This window comes from Tenrec ecaudatus, chromosome 4, assembly GCF_050624435.1.
Source record: "Tenrec ecaudatus isolate mTenEca1 chromosome 4, mTenEca1.hap1, whole genome shotgun sequence".
NCBI lineage: Eukaryota > Metazoa > Chordata > Mammalia > Afrosoricida > Tenrecidae > Tenrec > Tenrec ecaudatus.
Window position 1 is genome coordinate 143,699,407 of NC_134533.1, and position 16,080 is coordinate 143,715,486.

A 16,080-nucleotide genomic window follows, 5' to 3' on the forward strand; every position below is an offset into this window, starting at 1 on the left:
AAACCAGCGGGCGAGGCTGGGAAGTGTCTGTTTTTCCTGTTGTTAGAGAAAGAACAGGAAATCTGGGGAACTCCACTGAAACCCCCTAAGAATGAGGAAGCAGACAAGAGTTCAGCTGATAAGCTGCTGTCAATTGTACTGAGTCAAGGACCTGCGATTAGAGAATGTGCTCCCACCTGGCTCTGGAAACGAGAGAGCTATGGTTCCAGGCTGAAGGAGGCAACAGTCATTGCAGTACGAACGCTGAACCCCGCCCGGCAAAGGAGAGGCAGAAACGGACCAAACTGTGAGGTGTTCTGGGGAAATGTCACAGAAGGACCCCAAGAGAAAGTATAGTTCAACATGCTTCTTACAGGTTTCTGAGGCTAGATGGCTTCCTGGGCAAGTGTTTCTAGGAGCCCTGGTAGTGCCATGAGTTAAGCGATGGCTCCTAACACCCTGCCCCCCCCCCACACACACACACACCCTTCAGCCCTATAGGAGAAAGATGGGGCCGTCTAGTTCTGCAAACATTTACAGCCTGGGGACCCTACAAAGCAGTTCTATTCTGTCCTCTAGGATCACAATGAGTTGGAGTCAACTTGACATCAGTGAGTTGCTGCTTTTTTAATAGCTTTGGGGGGGTGGGGGGTGGAGAGAAGCGCACAGTCTTCTACAGTCAATCTTGAATGCTTACGCTTAGATGTGCTAAATCTTAAGTGTGCTGTCCCCATTTGCCATGCAAATGTTTTTCCAGACGCATCAGATGGACACCAGCAAAACACACACTTGTCTCCCCCAAAGAAAAGAAAGATATCAGAAATTATCTTAGGCTCCATAGGTGACATTAGTAGAGCCAGACCGCAGAGCATCAAATGCCAATTTGCATGTAAACTTCTGTTGTGCTGAATGGAAATCCTCCCTGGCTTGTGTCAATTATGTAGGTGAGAAAACTCCCCCAGTCACAGGTGCCCCGCACATGGGAGCCCAGGGGCCACTTGTCTGCTCACGTAGGTGAATTCCTTGCTGTTTGGCTCTAGAGGAAAATGCATCTTACATAAGGTGCTGCTCCACAGATAAGTCTGGTGCTACTATGCCTCAGACTGCCATTGCCATGGCTATTACCACGGACACATGCAACGTGTGTCGTCTTTCTCAGTGTGCTTTGTACTTGCAGCAAAAATAAACAAGGAAAAGAGAACCACAGATGTCATTTGTCATGTTTTAGAAAGAAAACTTGTTACTGATTCAACCTATACCACATATGATCCCGATGTGTAAAACTGGCCCATCAAACATGCACTAGGCAAAGGTGTGGCCTCCTCCGTGGTTTAATGAGATGCTGCCTAGACATTTACCTAGGCCGAATGAATGAGTTAAGTACTATTTATTATAATTTGGGCACATTATTACTGTTTTAAAATGCATGGGGGAGAGGAAAGGGGGAAAGAGAGGGGCTGATATCAAAGGACTCAAGAAGAAAGATAATGTTTACCTATTGTTGATGCCAACAATTGTACATGTCTGCTTGATCTAATTGATGTATGGATTGTTATATGTAAGAGTCCCCAATAAAATGATTTATTAAATTTAAATGTTTTTTCAAAATCCCTATATATTGATGAGGTCTTAAAATAATATTTCTATATAAACAAAGATAATAATTCATCTTAACAATAAAGATAAAATGTGTAGGGAATCCTTCCCTCACCCACCAAAAAAGAGGAGAGTTTGGTTATGAGGTCTGCTTGCTGAGGAAATAGAAGAGGGCGCATGAGACAGATAAAATCATCATCTTTAGATCATTGTGTCTTTAAGACGCCAGAACTGGTCAGTTTAGGAAAGTTGAGGAAGCTCAGTCTAGTGATTGATCTAATAGAAGCAGTAGGGTAAGGTCTCATCACATGTTGAGGGAACTGCCCTTCTGCAGGCCCTCAACTGCCTGGGGATCGAAGCTGTGGGAAATAGTCTGGGGGGGACTTGAGTAATGACAGGACAATAAGCGACCACTAAGCTTTCGGTTTCTCGTACTACAGTGGCTGCGTGTTGCTATGAGGCTGGAAGCTATGCCAATAATGTTTCAAATCCCAGCAAGGTTGCCCATGGTGGACAGGTTTCGGTAGATCTTTACGACAAAGACAGACTGGGAAGAGGACATGGAGAGCTCCTTCTTTAAAAATTGGCCACCAAAAGTCCTATGAAGAGCAGTAGAACACGGTCTGATTTCGTGAGGGAGATTAGCCCCTCAAGTTGGAAGGCATTTAAAATATGATGGGAAGAGCTGACTCATCAAAGTTAAGTCAACGTTCATGATGTGAATGGAATAAAGCTTTCTGGAACTTCATTTGCTGAGGTCATACAACTCAAAATGAGAATTGCTACAAATATTGATTAATAATCAGAATGTGGCAGGTGCAGAGTCTAACTCTAAGGACATTGAAGTCATCGGAAATAAAATGGAATGCATACAGGCAGATGTCCTAGGCATTCGTGATCCGGCACAGATTGGTCTTGGCCATTTTCATTCAAGCAGCCGTGTGGTCTGAGGTGCTGGCCACGGCCAATTGAAGAGGACCGGTGTCAGATTCCTCATCAGAGCATTTCAAGATCTATCTGGAAGTACAGCATTGCTAATGATTGGATAATCCTGATATGCCTTCCAGGAAGACAGGTTAATATGACTATTATTCACAATGCACACCACCATTAACACTCAAGGTAAAGAAAGTGAAGTACTCTACCAACTTCTACGGTCGGAAATTGATCAAATGTGCAACCAAGGTGCATGGATAATTGCTGGCAATCAGAATGTAAACGTTGGGAAGGAAATAAGAGGATCAGTAGTTTGAAAAGATGGTGATGTAAACAGAATTTTTCAAGAACATCAACTTAGTCAATGCCTTTTTCAACAATATAAATGACATCTATAAGTGTGGACCTCAGCCAAATGGAATGCACAAGCATCAAAGCCATTTCCGACTCTGTAAAAAGACACTACGAATAAGCTCATCTGTCAGGACAATTCCAGGGCTGAGTGTTCATAGACAAATTTAGATTGATGCTGAAGAAAAGTAAAACGAATTCACAAAACCCAAAGTGAGACCTTAAGTATACCCCACCTGAATTTAGAGACCATCTCGAGAATGAATTTCATGCACTGAATATTAATAGCCAAAGACCAGGCAAGTTGTGGAATGAAACAGCAACACCATACATGAAAAATGCCAAGTCATTTAAAAGACAAGAAAGAAAAGGGTCAAAATGAATGTCAGACGACACGCTGAAACTTACTCTCGAACATACAGTAGCTAAAGCAACTGAAAGCAATAATGACATAAAAGATGTAACAGAACATTTCAAAAGGCAGCTCAAGTGGATCATGCAAAGGCCTGGAGCTGGAAAAAATAAAATAAAGAAAGAACAAACTCAGCATTTCTCCAGATGAAAGAAATGAAGCAAAATGTCGATTGGCCTTCAGTTGGTGTGGATTGGATTCTCTCTTCTGACGCCCTAGGAGGTCAGATGTGACCTCCATGCGTTTTCTCACTTTACTCATTTAACCTCAAGTTGAGCTATCGAAGGATTATATCGGCAAGATGCAGCTTGAATCAGGAAGCACCAAGGCAAGACGGAAGGGATAAACCGAGTCACTATGCCAAAGAGGAGTGGTGAGCATTCAGCCATTTCAGCAGGCAGATGATCAAAAAGGGATTGGATTGAGGGAAAAGTCCAAGCTGCACTGAAGGCTCTCTACACCATAGAAGCATCAGACTAGAGCCACAGGCCAGCAATTCAAAACCACCAGCCGCTCACTCCGCAGGAGACAGGTGAGGCTTTCTACTCCCACTAAGAGCTACCGTCTCAGAAAACCTCCATCTTGTCAGGTCCCTATGAGTTGGAATTGACTCGATGGCCGTGAGTTTGTTTTATTTGGTCCATTTCTCCACAGCTCCCACCAAATGATTGTGGGGGGACATGCAAATAAAGTGTAGCAGAATCAACCTCAGGAGTTTCCATTCCCTGATTATAAAGAAAGCCACCTCAGAAGAGAATTTCCGCACATCCAGGAAGAAGAGCCACCAGCAGAGCATGGGGGAGGTCTCTGTCAGAGGTGAGGGGAGAGCCCAGAGACCTCATAACTAGGAGGTGGGAGACCAAAGGGAGGCCTGGTTCCTGGCTGAGGAGAGGTGCTGCCGTGACCAATGACGGAATCCTTAATGTTTTAGGATCCGGACTTGTGGTAACCTGTTTATTTCCCTTATCAACGCTCATAATCCTGCGTATGGCCTGAGTTGTGTGTGGCCATTGCAAACCCAGCCAGAGAAGCAGAGTGCTGTGAGTGGGATCATTGGTTCAAAAGAGGTGGAAGGGGAGGCATGGCCGACCTCTGCCTGTGGCAATTGGCCTTCGGTTGGTGTGGAGTTAGATTCTCCCTACAGAGCCAGAGGAAGTCAGCTGCGGCCTCCGTACGTTTGCTCACGGACTCATTTCAGGTCGGAGAGGAGTGCATCGTTAGGAATCGACGTTGGTTGCTGTTGTTACGTGCTCTGAAGTCAACTCTAACTCACAGCAACAGGAGAGAATGGAATCACTACCACCATCCCCACTGGGTTCTGTAATCTTCACGGGAGCAGATTTAGAGTGTGAGTGAGTGAGTGAGTGAGTGAGTGAGTGAGTGAGTGAGTGAGTGAGTGAGTGAGTGAGTGAGTGAGTGAGTGTGTCAGAGGCTGGGTATGGAGAGTTCATATTCCCCAGACTTGGGCAGGGTGCTCCCAGCATTTGGGGGGCAAGGCCGAGGAGCTGTGTTTCTGTCTGGGAGGGGCCGTGGTCCAGCCTGTCTCACAGCAGGAGCTCTGGGCTGGGCTCCAGGGGCCAGAGTCAGCATCCCTAATGGCAAAGAGGATGAAAGCCTGCTCCCTAGGGGCGGTCACCACCCCCTCCCTTGGCCTGGTGTCCCCAGCTTAGGAAGCCTACTGTGAACTAGGTGACCAATGCCACTCACGACCTGTGCTCCGCCCGTGTATGTACAGCATCTAATGGACAAGTTTCTCCCTCATTCCTGTCACGCACTGCCACATCCCCTTCTTCACTAGGGAGCAACTGAGGGGCTAGCTGAGAATTTTGCTGAATCTACTCACCCCTCAAAAAAGCCCAGGTACCTGACTAGAGTCAGTTCTAAGAGGAAGGGGTCTTCCATGAAGCATAGAAACGGGCATACCAGGGCCCCGGAGAGGGTGGCCTGAGCACACGCATGGGGGCTGGAGAAAAGCAAGTGGTCTGGGGGTCGGGCCTCTGAAAGGACCGTGACCCCCTGTCACGGGTGCCTGTCCCAGGAGCACATCCACTGCCAAGCTCCAGTTTCACACAGCATGCCCAGAGGCCGAGGGGGACGCGACAGGGGACTGCAAGCTAGGCAAGTGCCTCACACCTTTGTCAAAGGTCGGGTCAGGCCACTGGACTTCCCCACAGCCTGTAACCATGTATTCACAGTTCTCCTTGATGCCTTGCCCACCTCCGCCCACCAAAAAACGTCTTCCTGTTGATCCCATCACTCAATCTTCTGCCCAGTGTTCACTGTTCTTCAGTGAACATTGCTTACGTTGCTATGGACACGAAGTTGCCCATAATGACTAAATCAGGAGCGCATTACACGCACGCCCCCATCCTTGCTCCCAATGCTAGAGCCAGCGGCGCATTTATTGGTGCCACACAGAAAGTCTCCTGGTGCCTTGTTCTGTTTCAGGCCCAACAGAAAGATTCTTCTACTCAACGCAAATTAAAATGCAGCCCCTCCCAACACAGTGTTTCCACCCCTGGTAATTTGGATAAGGAAAAGCTATGGCTGCGACTAGGATGCCTGATGACAAAACGGGCCACACATCAGGCTGCTCACCGCGCGCTCAGTGGTCTGAGACCACCGCTGCTCCTCGGGAGAAAGATGAGGCTGACTAAGCTCACAGAGTTCCGGTTTCAGGGACTCACAGGGCGGGGGAGGAGGAGATGGAGAGAGAGCACAGCACGGTCTTTCTGGGCGCTCCGTTACTCTGCAAAGCTGGCAACCAGTCCTTCAGCAGAGTTGAGAAGCACTACTGTGTTAGTCTGGGTACATTAGAGAAACAAATCCACAGAAACTCATCTGTATAAGGGAGAGTTTTATAGAAAGGGTAAGTGCACATCAAGAAAACATCCCAACCCAGTGCTGTCCAAGCCCACAAGTCCAACATTAACCCATATGTCCGACACCAATCCACAAAATCCTCCTCCATCTCACAAAACACACACTATGATGCCAACTGCAGGAGGAAAGCTGAGTCAGTGAACATGTAAGCATCTCAGCGCTAGCAGGGGTCTCCACACGGCTGCTCCAGCACCCAGGGCTGCATCAGGGTAGGTCCATGTGTCTTCTCCTCAAGGATGTCTTGCAGGAAGTGAGCCTTGCCAGCTGAAGCAGGGAACTGGCTAAGCCAGCTGCACACTGGTCCAACCAACACAAAGCAAGAGACCCCAGAACTAGAAAGGTGAGGCTCACGGAGCCATTTATCCCTCCACCCTTCAATTAACCCCACATGTGTTTATCAGCCAGGTTGGCACAATAAACTAACTACCTCAACTACATTCACTTGTTTAAAATTCTAGATTAATTGCCTGCTATGTGCCCACCTCTCTTACCTCTTCCCTAGGAGTACCTGCAGTGCTGTGGGATGAGCATCTGCTGATGCAGGTCAGAGATTCAAACCCACCAGCCCCTCTGTGGGAGAAAGATGAGGCTGCTGTTCCAGCAAACACTGATAGTCTTGGATGCCCAGGAAACAGTTCTACACTGAGTTCTACTCTGCCATGTGTCAGAATTGACTCAATGGCAGTGGGTTTAACGTCTTTTATTTGGTTTTGGTTTTTCTTTTTCCATTACATGCCCATCTTTAGTAATCAACTAATACTCAACACCTATAGCGTTTTACTTTGAGCATTTGAAGAAATAAAGATAGTTTCCTGTCAACAATAAAAGTAACTAGGTCCAGAGTGATTCAACAATTGAGCAAATTAACCTGGACTGCCTCTTAGTCCTCTGGTTAAGGATAGCAAATCACCTCAGGGGCCCTGGGGGACCATCCTGCTGGGGGCCTGGCAGAGGCATGAGACAGGCCTGGCAGGCATGCACTTGCCTGAGACCTTAGGTATGCAGAGCTCTAAAGAGAGCAGGCAGTTTGCCTGAGGAGCTCAACCCTCTGAGGGTAAAGGGCTGCAATTCCCAACTTGCTGCCAAGAACCCTACCAGTCTGGACTAGGTCTTCCAGCAGGGAAGTGTGCTCAGGTCAGGTCTGTAAACCAGAGGGCTGGGGGCTGCGGGCTGGGAGTTTGGAAGGGAGACTAGACCTAATGTGGAGCTCAGCTGACTCAGGGTTACACCTGAGTGGGTAAACATTAACTGAGTAAATGACTTTAATGCCAGAGAGAGAATCCATGCTATGGGGGATGAGCATTCCGCCGCCTGGCACCAACCCTTGGCAAGAATGCCCTTAGCACAGCGCTCACAGTTTGGGGCCCAGGTGCCCTTGGACCTGCTTGAGGTGGGACGGGGCGTTTCCACTGCCCTCTTAGTAGGAGCCCTGGTTACAAATCAGGCTGCTAACCGAAGAGTCAGCAGCCAGAAACCAGCAGTGGCTTCTCTCTAAAAAGACAGGCTTTCTGCTCCCATGAAGAGTTACAGTCTCAGAGACCCACAGCCACTTCTGCTCTGTCCTGCAGGGCCATGGTGAGCAGTTGAGTTTGCATTTGTTTGTTGGTTTTTTGTTCCCTGTGTGGGAACTTACAGGAGGAAGTGCAAACACTGAATCGAGAGATTAGGATTTATATCCCAATCTCATGATGTAGCTCAAAGTTAGTAAAAATTTTAACATACACCAAAAAAGACAACATAGACGTGAGTGGTCAGGAGAGAAGGTCTGGGACAACCCAGAAGCGATGATAGACGACTATGTCACAGCGCGCACCTCAGGGGCCTACCTGGGCACCCTCACACCAGCCCCACCAGCCCACAACCACCTCTGCAAAAGTCCCGATCCAGGGAACCAGCCCAGGCCTTCTCTGGGAACGTCTCTGTCTTCGGAAAGCCTGGGGTGAGGGCTCCATTCGGTTAGACTCAGTGCTTTCCAGGAGGATGACCAGAAACCACATCTGGCCTGTCCGTGCTCCATCTGTGACTGCTGAGAAGCAGCGGGAACGGGTAGCTGGCCCGCCCAAGGCTGCCCATCCATGGTAGGGAGGCCTCTGCCGCCCACTCCTCGTCATGCTGGGAGCCCACCCCCCTCGGCACTGGGCAGCGACCAGCTCGGTGGCGCCGGGCCTCAATTCACACAGGACTTCACACCCACAGCCCGCTAGCGAGCATCCCGTGGCCTGCATTACCTCTCCATAATAATCTCATACATCAAAGCTGGGAGAGACCCGTGCTGCCTACGAGCGACTGCGTTAGACGTGGAATATCATTACCAGAAGCCCCTCGCTCCCTCGGTTTCATATGCAAACTCCTGGACTCCCAGGAGTCCTTCCCAAAGAAAACGCGCTGCACCGTGGACATTTGTTATACTGCGCGCGAGCGGGCCGGGGCTCCGCGGGGACTGGACCGAATTAACGCGGCCGCGGAGTCGGCGTCAGCCAAGACCTGCACTGACACCCAGTGGCCGCTCGGAGAACTACATAGGGATGCGAGGCCAAGCAATGCCGATAGGGACGAATGTACGGAAATGGGACCGAGTGAGAATACTTTCACCAGATATTTGATGATAGACAAACCGACAGTCTCAGTTTACCTCCTACCTTGGCAGAGAGAAGGAGAAATTGAAGTCATAACTCTCATTTCATCGCAAAATAAAGCCAGGTCATAGAGAAAAGGAAATAAAGTAAAATAATCAAAAGCATAGGTGGAATCAAATTTAAAGTGTACATAACCTTCGACTTGGCAGTTAAACTTCTATAAGTCCGCTCAATTGTGATTGCACACAAGAATTGTTGTAGCAGCGTTTTGGTTTTGGAGTTTTTTGTGAGGGGTGGAAACGCTACATCATGATTACTTGATTTTCCACAAGGGGGTTAATTCTAGTCACTAGGGAAAGAATAATTGGAATCGTCTCTTCAATAAGTGCTGCTGAGACAGTTGGGCCACCATATACCAAAAAATGAAGTTGGATGCATTTTTCACAACATATACAAAAATTATCTCGAAATGAATCAACCACCTAAATGTTAGAATTAAAGCCATAAAACTCTTAGAACAAAGCATAGGAGTGATGCATTCAGGACATAGTTTTGTTTTGTTTTTTAATCAATTTACTGGGGGCTCGTACAACTTTATCACACTTCATCCATCCATTGTCAAGCACATTTGTACATTTGTTGCCATCATCATTCTCAAATCATTTTTCTTCCTACTTCAGCCCTTGGTATCGGCTCCTCATTTTTTCCCCTCCCTCCCCGACCCTCCCTCTGGGACTCTGGATAATTTATGAATTATTTTGTTGTCTTATACTGACTGATGTCCCTCTTCACCCAATTTTCTGTTGTACACCACCCAGGGAGGGAGTTGTGTGTAGATCATTGTGATCAGTTCTCCATTTCTCCCCCACCTTCCCCTTACCCTCCTGGTATGGCTACTCTCATTATTGGTCCTGAGGAGTTTATCCATCCTGGATTCTCTGTATGTCCAGTTCCTGTCTGTACCAGGGTACATGCTCTGGTCTAGCCAGATTTGTAAGGTAGAATTGAGATCATGATAGTGGGGTAGGGGGGAGGAAGCGTACCCTTCTGTAAGGAGGAGCTGGACATGGGTTTTAACAACAAATTCTTGAATAGGACACAGAAAACATGAGCAACAGAAGAAAATAGCTTTGATCTCCCTCATGATCCATTTAAATTTGTTCTAGGTTTTAATATTTTCTGCTTTCTTTTCCATTGAGGTATTTATCTGTTTTACTTTGTTATTATTGTTAGTTTTATGTTTTTGTTTGTTTTTTATGTTGTTCTGTATAGGAAATCCAAGATGGGCCTGTACATATAGGTACAGTAACTGAATTAATGGGTCCTTCGGAATAAGGCAAGGGAGGTTGTGGGGAAATGGGGAACTAATAATGAGGAGTACAAGAATTAAGAAAATGTTCTAAGACGGATTATGGTGATTATTTTACAACCTCCTTGATATGATTGAACGATTGAATTATAAAATACGTGAATCATATGCCAACAAAACTGTTTTTTAAAACAGACAAAATAGCTAATCCGGACTTCATCAAAATTAAAAATTGTGTGCATCAAAGAACTTTATTTTTAAAATGAAGAGAAACTACAATAACAGCTCATAATGATTTAATATACAGAATTTTTAAACAACTCCTACAATCAGCAACAAAAAAACAAACACCCAATTTTAAAATGGGCAAAGGCCCTGCTTTGCCTGAGGTCAGTGCCTTGTACTCATGTCGAAGCACGGGAATCCTCCGTCAGCAGAACCACGAAGCAAGCATGATTGTCCAGGGTCAGACCCAGTGAGTAGGAATTCTCTCCAGAACCAAGTTCCCTGTCCCCAGATGCCCTCTGTGCCCAAAAGAACTCCTTCCAGGATAAGTACCCCAACCTCAAGTAGGATTTGAACTAGTCAAACGACTTCCGCATCAGATGTCCAACCCCAGATAACACAGAGGTTGGCACGAATCCCTTCTAGGACCAGTGACCCCCCCCCCCCACCCCACCAGTGAACTGCTTCCATATACTCTGCCCTCAGTCTTCTCCTGTCTTTGTTTCGTTTAGGATTGTTTTTCCTTTCTTTTTCTTCCCTCTTTCCTCTGCTTTCCTTTTCCCATTCCTCTCTTCTGATTTCCTTTTTTTAATCTTTTATCTTCTTTTCAATTTCTCCTTCCACCGCTTTTCTTACTGTGTTTTTATTTCCTGTTTCCTCTCTTCCTTTTCCTGTTTTCACGTTCCTTTTCTTCTTGTGTATTAATTTCTGTTTTTCTTGCTCTTGTTTACCAGCTTTCCCCTATTTGCTGTGTGTGTGTGTGTGTGTGTGTGTGTGTGTGTGTGTGTGGTCTTAATCATTTCTCTCTTTGTTTCTACTGCTTGTGGTTGTTTCTTGTTACACTCAACAGGAGACAGCATCCATGCACATGCACCCCAGCCTCATTCATACCTCCTGAAGTCATATCTGCTGGAGGGCTACTAATCCCTCCTGTCCCACCAGTTAATTTACAGACAGCTGAAAACACCAGACAAAATTGCTCTCTATAAGAACAGCAAGTAGAGAACTGCACCCACACTCACATTTATTACATCCAAAAGGAGATAGGTAGTGAGAGGCTAAAAATCTCACCAAAACACAACCCTCGGTTAAATACAATACCACAATGCCTTGGAAACAACAGACAAGGTCACTTCACACAAAGATACAAGACAGAATGAATTTTTAAAATTTTAAACCAATACACAGATCCAGAATACCTTTCTCATAAATAAAAGGTATTGAGACTATCTAATAACTCATTCAGAAGAATTATTTTGGACTCCGTCAATGGATTGAGAGCAAGGTGAAAGAAATCGAGGAAAACACAAACAAAACTTTAGAGCAATTCAGGAAACTCTTACAAGAATCAACTAAAAAATAAATTAAAAATTAGAGAAACAATAAACAGAAATCCAGAAGATTAATACTAAAATTTCAGAAATATATAATGCATTGAAAGAGCAAATGAGCAAAATTGAATTAATGGAGAAGAGAATTAGTGAACTTCAAGACAAGTCTCCTGATACTAATATGCTAGAGGACCAATTAAAATGAACAACATTCCAAAGAAAGCCCGAGAATGATGTGGGACACCATCAATAGGAATAACTTTTGGATAATTCCTGTTTGGGATAGGAATTCCCAAACAGGAAGAAACAGCAGGATTCACAGAAAATTTTGTCAAAGAGTTGTTGGGGGAAAAAGTTCCCCTAACATCATTAAAAATGAGAAGATATACATTCATGAAGTTGAATGAACCCCAAACCGATTAGATCTCCTCAAAAATTACCAAGGCATATCATAATCAAACTTTCCCAAAAGCAAAGACAGGAAAAGAATCCTGATAGCAGCCCAGAAAAATTGAAGTTACCTACAAAGTGAAAGCAGTAAGACCAATATCTGATTTCTCAGCAGAAACCAAGCAAGCAAAAAAGCAATGGGAGGACATAGAAAACTCTGAAATTTAAAAAAAAAATGTTTTTCAAGCAAGAATCATATACCTAGAAAAATTGTCGCTTACATATAAATGTAAAATTAAGACATTTCCATATAAATAGAAATGAAGTGAGCTGGTAAAAATAGACTAACCCTACAAGAAGCTAGGTGGGCAGACAGGAGAATCTTTGAACAGAGATACCACAGCAGTAGACAACAACCTGAGCTTAATATACATGGCACTACTACCCAGAAGTCAACCTAGACAGAGAAGTATCCAAAACAAAACAAACCTACTAACCTGAAAACGGGCAACCAAACAAATTGAAATGAAGACATTTAAAGCATTAATAGAGGAAATACTGTCGATATAGACCTTTTCAGTGGAGAAGTCAGATTTCAAGAAAAAAAAAAGACTGTTTTAAAGTTAGAAATAAATTCATAAAATACAGCCGAACCTCAAAAAAAATTAATAAGCCTCATCAAAATTTTAAAAAACAGGAGAATCATAAAGATCTAGTAGACACTAGAACAACAGCAATGAAGAAAATGGCAAGAAAATACACAATCAAATTGAACTCAACACAGAAAATTATATGGAAAAAGAACCAACAGCACCACACACACAAGAAAAGTAATGAATCTTTGCTGTAGACAGGGGAGATGCACCTGTCACAAGCAGAGAGCAGCAGATGGATTCAAAGGAGCGGGGCAGGGGCGATTAAAATGCTGTCTACAAGAGTCACCTCTTAAAAACAAAGACAAAAACAGACTAAAAATTCACTAATGGGAAACTTGTAGCAAGATACTGACTATCAAAAAAAGATCAGGAGTAGCAAGATTAATTCTCATAAACTAGATGTTTATGCAAAATCCAGCATAAGAAACAAAGAAGATTGTATAACTAAAGGGTGAGTTAAACAAGAAAACATAGCCACAATAAATGTCTATGCACCCAATAAAAGAACATCAAAATACATTAATCAAACTTCTACCAAAGTGAAAAGAGAAATAGACAACTCTACAACAAGAGCAAGAAACTTTAATACACTACTTTCAATGAAGGATGTAACAACTAGAAAGTAACTTAAAGTAGACAAAGAAGAGCTAAACAACACAATCCATAAACTTGATCTCATGGATGTCTCCAGACCACTCCACCAAACAACGACGCGAGGTACTTTCTCTCCCAGCAAATACACCAAGCAAGCCTCAATACATTGTAAAATAGCGACATATCGTAAAGGATCTTCCCAGATCTCAATGCTACAGAATTAGAGAGAAATAATAGGAAGATAAAGAGAAAGTAACAAATGCATTAAACACTACTGGGCAATGGAAGAAATTTTTTAATTCCTTGAACTCTCCAGGTATCCTCATGAGAGTGACATTGACTTTAAACCCCGTATGGCAATTCCTGATGCACTGCCATGCTGCTCAGAGAAGACAAGGTGACCTAGAAGTCTAGCTACTTCCTTAAGATTTTCCAACTTAAAAAAAAAAAAAGATTATCCAACTTTTGGATAGTTATCCAAAATGCTTTATCATGGGAACAGACACTATAGGTGTCAACAGATCCACATGTCTCTCTGCAAGAAGGCCGTAGTGCTAATGGGTAAGGAACACTGTGACATGCAAGGTCATCTGAGGTCACCCAGCTCTGGAGAAACTGTTGCCTCATATGTGTAGGAATGTGGCAGGTTTGTGTTCACCAAGGAGGACCTCATGGAGATCAGGGGCATGTTGCCGGCCAATAAGATGCTGGCTGCACCTGTGCTGGTACCATTGCCCTAAGTGAATTACTATGCGAGCCCAAGGCCCTGGCCTGAGTCCCAAGAAGACCACCTGCTAGGCTTTGGGCATCACCACAAAGATCTCCCAAGGCACCATTGATGTGCTGAGTGACATGTAGCTGATCAAGACTGGTGACAACGTGGGAGCCAGCAAAGCCACCCAACTGAACATACTGAACATCTCCCCATTCTCCTTTGAGCTGATCATCCAGCAGATCAACAGCAGCAGCATGCGGAACCCAGAGGTGCTTGGCATCTGACAGAAAGCTCTGCACCCTCACTTCTGGAGAGTGTCCGAGATGTTGCCAGTGTGTGCCTGCAGACTGGCTACCCAACTGTTGCCTCTGTCCCATTCGATCATCAATAGGTACAAACAGACCTTGGCTTTGTCTGTGGAGACTGAATATACCTTCCTACTGGCTGAAAATTGCAAGGCCTTCTTGGCCGATCCATCAGCATTTGTGGCCCTAGCCTCTGTGGCTGCCACCACCTCAGCTCCTGCTCATGCTGCTTTGGCCTTGGCCAAGCAGGAAGCAAGGAGGAATCAAAGGAGTTAGAGCAGGATGTGGGTTTTGGTCACTTTGACTAGCCATCGAAAAGCAACCAAAGCAGCCAGCTTTATTTGTGAAACGAAGAAATAAAGGCTGACTTCTCTTTATTAACAAATGGATGAAATCACAACATACCAAAACCTTTGAGACACAGCAAAAGCAGTGGTCAGACAGTAATTTATGGCGATAATAAATGCACACATCAATAAAGAAGAAAGAAGCAAAATCAACATCTTAACTCAACATCCCCAACAAAAGAAAAAGAGAAACAAAATAAGCCTACAGCCATCAGAAGAAAATAAATAATAAAAATTAGAGCAAAAGTAAATGAAATAGAAATCAGAACAGCAATAGAAAGAGTCAACAGGACAAAAAGTTGGTTCTTTGATAAGATTGACATCCACAAACCATTGCTAAATCTAGCAAAGGGGGTGTGCGGGGAGACAAGTTGACACAAATAATACAAATAAGAAATTAAGTTGGTAACATCACAACAGACCCAGTAGGTGTAAAAAATGTATTATAGTAGGATACTAAGGAGAATTTACTCCAACAAATTAGAAAAACTAGAAGAAATATCCAGAAACATACTACCTACCTAAATTAACAGACTGAACTAAAAGACTTAAATGGACCCATTACCACCATTAATATGAAGTTCAAGAAAAATAGAAAACAGGGGGAAGAGAGGGGGTTTTGGGAAAAAATGGAAAACAGCAAACGCTGACGAGGGTGTAGACAAACTGGAACTCTCAGACTCATACACTGCAGGTGTAAGACAGTGTAGCCCTGTGGACAACAGCATGGAGCCGCCTCAAAAAGCTGGGGTTAGGAGTCTCATATGACCCAGCGCTCCTCTACTTGGCATATTTCCTGAAGAAACAAAATCCATGGCACGAGCAGATAGATACACACGCCATGGTCATCCCAGCACTGGTCACAATAACAAGATTATGGACTATGTTAGACAGGGTTCTCTAGAGAAACAAAACCAGAACGCTAATAATTATATTTATATATGTATATATATACATATACACGTATAACATAAGAAATAAACAGTTAATTAAAATACAAATGGCTCAGTGCAACTCACTCCCATGAGATAGTTGTGAGACACTGGCAGTCCTTCAAGTCTTGAGGGCCACCAGGTAGTCCTCTGTAGAGCAATTCAGGCTATCTGGGCACAGGCAGCAAACAGCACAGCAGGTTACTGACAGTCAGCCAGATGATAGGGTCTGACAGTCCCCAGCTCAAGAGATGTAAATTCCAATGGTGCGAAGCAGGTCTTGAAGGAACCTCAAATTACAGTGACACAGTTCATGGGTTAGGCATCTCACAGGTAGTTTAGCTTGCAAATTGAGGCACAGAACAAGCAAGGCAGCCGCATATTGGTCCAATGATCAAAGAGCAAGAAACAAGAAAGGCAAGGCTCACCGAGCCATTTATCTCTACCCTTCAATTAATCCCACATGTGTTTATCAGCCAGTTTGGCACAATAAACTACCTCAATCCACCCCTTGCCAACTTGGCACCTGTATACAATTCTTTA

At 44.5% G+C, this 16,080-nt stretch overlaps 1 pseudogene; it reads left to right on the plus strand.

Moving 5' to 3' along the window:
- The window catches only part of LOC142446064 (putative ribosomal protein uL10-like), a 115,318-nt pseudogene extending 100,752 nt beyond the window's left edge, over positions 1-14,566 (plus strand).
- Positions 14,567-16,080: the final 1,514 nt, after the last annotated feature.